This window comes from Triticum aestivum, chromosome 7D (assembly GCF_018294505.1).
Source record: "Triticum aestivum cultivar Chinese Spring chromosome 7D, IWGSC CS RefSeq v2.1, whole genome shotgun sequence".
Taxonomy (NCBI): Eukaryota; Viridiplantae; Streptophyta; class Magnoliopsida; order Poales; family Poaceae; genus Triticum; species Triticum aestivum.
Window position 1 is genome coordinate 381104375 of NC_057814.1, and position 4988 is coordinate 381109362.

A 4988-nucleotide genomic window follows, 5' to 3' on the forward strand; every position below is an offset into this window, starting at 1 on the left:
GCTTGATCCATTTTGAACTTCTTCAAAACTTTGTCAAGGTATGTGCTTTGTGAAAGTCCAATTAAGCGTCTTGATCTATCTCTATAGATCTTGATGCCCAATATATACGCAGCTTCACCGAGGTCTTTCATTGAAAAACTCTTATTCAAGTATCCCTTTATGCTATTCGGAAATTCTATATTATTTCCAATCAGCAATATGTCATCCACATATAATATTAAAAATGCTACAGAGCTCCCACTCACTTTCTTGTAAATACAGGCTTCTCCAAAAGTCTGTACAAAACCAAATGCTTTGATCACACTATCAAAGCGTTTATTCCAACTCCGAGAGGCTTGCACCAGTCCATAAATGGATCGCTGGAGCTTGCACACTTTGTTAGCTCCCTTTGGATCGACAAAACCTTCTGGTTGCATCATATACAACTCTTCTTCCAGAAATCCATTCAGGAATGCAGTTTTGACATCCATTTGCCAAATTTCATAATCATAAAATGCGGCAATTGCTAACATGATTTGGACAGACTTAAGCATCGCTACGGGTGAGAAGGTCTCATCGTAGTCAATCCCTTGAACTTGTCGAAAACCTTTTGCAACAAGTCGAGCTTTATAGATAGTAACATTACCGTCAGCGTCAGTCTTCTTCTTGAAGATCCATTTATTCTCAATGGCTTGCCGATCATCGGGCAAGTCAACCAAAGTCCACACTTTGTTCTCATACATGGATCCCATCTCAGATTTCATGGCCTCAAGCCATTTTGCGGAATCTGGGCTCACCATCGCTTCTTCATAGTTCGTAGGTTCGTCATGGTCTAGTAACATAACCTCCAGAACAGGATTACCGTACCACTCTGGTGCGGATCTTACTCTAGTTGACCTATGAGGTTCAGTAACAACTTGATCTGAAGTTCCATGATCATCATCATTAACTTCCTCACTAATTGGTGTAGGCATCGCAGAAACCGGTTTCTGCGATGAACTGCTTTCCAATAAGGGAGAAGGTACAATTACCTCATCAAGTTCTACTTTCCTCCCACTCACTTCTTTCGAGAGAAACTCCTTCTCCAGAAAGATTCCGAATTTAGAAACAAAAGTCTTGCCTTCGGATCTGTGATAGAAGGTGTACCCAACAGTCTCCTTTGGGTATCCTATGAAGACACATTTCTCCGATTTGGGTTCGAGCTTATCAGGTTGAAGTTTTTTCACATAAGCATCACAGCCCCAAACTTTAAGAAACGACAACTTTGGTTTCTTGCCAAACCACAGTTCATAAGGTGTCGTCTCAACGGATTTTGATGGTGCCCTATTTAACATGAATGCGGCCGTCTCTAAAGCATAACCCCAAAACGATAGCGGTAAATCAGTAAGAGACATCATAGATCGCACCATATCTAGTAGAGTACGATTACGACGTTCGGACACACCATTACGCTGTGGTGTTCCGGGTGGCGTGAGTTGCGAAACTATTCCGCATTGTTTCAAATGAAGACCAAACTCATAACTCAAATATTCTCATCCACGATCAGATCGTAGAAACTTTATTTTCTTGTTACGATGATTTTCAACTTCACTCTAAAATTCTTTGAACTTTTCAAATGTTTCAGACTTATGTTTCATTAAGTAGATATACCCATATCTGCTTAAATCATTTGTGAAGGTGAGAAAATAACGATATCCGCCACGAGCCTCAACATTCATCAGACCACATACATCTGTATGTATGATTTCCAAAAAATCTGTTGCTCTCTCCATAGTTCCGGAGAACGGTGTTTTAGTCATCTTGCCCATGAGGCACGGTTCGCAAGTACCAAGTGATTCATAATCAAGTGGTTCCAAAAGTCCATCAGTATGGAGTTTCTTCATGCGCTTTACACCGATATGACCTAAACGGCAGTGCCACAAATAAGTTGCACTATCATTATCAACTCTGCATCTTTTGGCTCCAATACTATGAATATGTGTATCACTACTATCGAGATTCAACAAAAATAGAGCACTCTTCAAGGGTGCATGACCATAAAAGATATTATTCATATAAATAGAACAACCATTATTCTCTGATTTAAATGAATAACCGTCTCGCATCAAACAAGATCCAGATATAATGTTCATGCTTAACGCTGGCACCAAATAACAATTATTTAGGTCTAAAACTAATCCCGAAGGTAGATGTAGAGGTAGCGTGCCGACCGCGATTACATCGACTTTGGAACCATTCCCACGCGCATCGTCACCTCGTCCTTAGCCAATCTTCGCTTAATCCGTAGCTCCTGTTTTGAGTTGCAAATATTAGCGACAGAACCAGTATCAAATACCCAGGTGCTACTGCGAGCATTAGTAAGGTACACATCAATAACATGTATATCACATATACCTTTGTTCACCTTGCCATCCTTCTTATCCGCCAAATACTTGGGGCAGTTCCGCTTCCAGTGACCAGTCTGCTTGCAGTAGAAGCACTCAGTCTCAGGCTTAGGTCCAGACTTGGGTTTCTTCTCCTGAACAGCAACTTGCTTGTTGTTCTTCTTGAAGTTCCCCTTCTTCCCTTTGCCCTTTTTCTTGAAACTGGTGGTCTTATTGACCATCAATACTTGATGCTCCTTTTTGATTTCTACCTCCGCAGCCTTTAGCATTGCGAAGAGCTCGGGAATCGTCATATCCATCCCTTGCATGTTATAGTTCATCACGAAGCTCTTGTAGCTTGGTGGCAGTGATTGGAGAATTCTGTCAATGACGCTATCATCCGGAAGATTAACTCCTAGTTGAATCAAGTGATTATTATACCCAGACATTTTGAGTATATGCTCACTGACAGAACTATTCTCCTCCATCTTGCAGCTGTAGAACTTATTGGAGACTTCATATCTCTCAATTTGGGCATTTGCTTGAAATATTAACTTCAACTCCTGGAACATCTCATATGCTCCATGACGTTCAAAACGTCGTTGAAGTCCCGGTTCTAAGCCGTAAAGCATGGCACATTGAACTATCGAGTAGTCATCAGCTTTGCTCTGCCAGACGTTCTTAACGTCGTCAGTTGCATCGGCAGCAGGCCTGGCACCCAGCGGTGCTTCCAGGACGTAATTCTTCTGTGCAGCAATGAGGATAATCCTCAAGTTACGGACCCAGTCCGTGTAATTGCTACCATCATCTTTCAACTTTGCTTTCTCAAGGAACGCATTAAAATTCGACGGAACAACAACACGGGCCATCTATCTACAATCAACATAGACAAGCAAGATACTATCAGGTACTAAGTTCATGATAAATTTAAGTTCAATTAATCATATTACTTAAGAACTCCCACTTAGATAGACATCCCTCTAATCCTCTAAGTGATCACGTGATCCATATCAACTAAACCATGTCCGATCATCACGTGAGATGGAGTAGTTTCAACGGTGAACATCACTATGTTGATCATATCTACTATATGATTCACGCTCGACCTTTCGGTCTCCGTGTTCCGAAGCCATATCTGTTATATGCTAGGCTCGTCAAGCTTAACCCGAGTATTCCGCGTGTGCAACTGTTTTGCACCCGTTGTATTTGAACGTAGAGCCTATCATACCCGATCATCACGTGGTGTCTCAGCACGAAGAACTTTCGCAACGATGCATACTCAGGGAGAACACTTATACTTTGATAATTTAGTGAGGGATCATCTTATAATGCTACCGTCAATCAAAGCAAGATAAGATGGATAAAAGATAAACATCACATGCAATCAATATAAGTGATATGATATGGCCATCATCATCTTGTGCTTGTGATCTCCATCTCTGAAGCACCGTCATGATCACCATCGTCACCGGCGCGACACCTTGATCTTCATCGTAGCATCGTTGTCGTCTCGCCAATCTTATGCTTCTACGACTATCGCTACCGCTTAGTGATAAAGTAAAGCATTACAGGGCGATTGCATTGCATACAATAAAGCGACAACCATATGGCTCCTGCCAGTTGCCGATAACTCGGTTACAAAACATGATCATCTCATACAATAGAATTTAGCATCATGTCTTGACCATATCACATCACAACATGCCCTGCAAAAACAAGTTAGACGTCCTCTACTTTGTTGTTGCAAATTTTACGTGGCTGCTACGGGCTTAGCAAGAACCGTTCTTACCTACGCATCAAAACCACAATGATAGTTTGTCAAGTTGGTGCTGTTTTAACCTTCGCAAGGACCAGGTGTAGCCACACTCGGTTCAACTAAAGTTGGAGAAACTGACACCTGCCAGCCACCTGTGTGCAAAGCACGTCAGTAGAACCAGTCTCGCGTAAGCGTACGCGTAATGTCAGTCCGGGCCGCTTCATCCAACAATACCGCCGAACCAAAGTATGACATGCTGGTAAGCAGTATGACTTATATTGCCCACAACCCACTTGTGTTCTACTCGTGCATATAACATCAACGCATAAAACCAGGCTCGGATCCCCCTGTTGGGGAACGTAGTAATTTCAAAAAAATTCCTACGCACACGCAAGATCATGGTGATGCATAGCAACGAGAGGGGAGAGTGTTGTCCACGTACCCTCATAGACCGAAAGCGGAAGCGTTAGCACAACGCGGTTGATGTAGTCGTACGTCTTCATGATCCGGCCGATCAAGTACCGAACGCACGGCACCTCCGAGTTCAGCACACGTTCAGCCCGATGACGTCCCTCGAACTCCGATCCAGCCGAGTGTCGAGGGAGAGTTTTGTCAGCACGACGGCGTGGTGACGATGATGACGTTCTACCGACGTAGGGCTTCGCCTAAGCACAGCTACAGTATTATCGAGGTGGACTATGGTGGAGGGGGCACCACACACGGCTAAAAGATCAAACGATCAATTGTTGTCTCTAGGGTGCCCCCTGCCCCCGTATATAAAGGAGCAAGGGGGGGAGGTGCGGCCGGCCAGGAAGAGGCGCGCCAGGAGGAGTCCTACTCCCACCGGGAGTAGGACTCCCTCCCTTCCTTGTTGGATTAGGAGAGAAGAG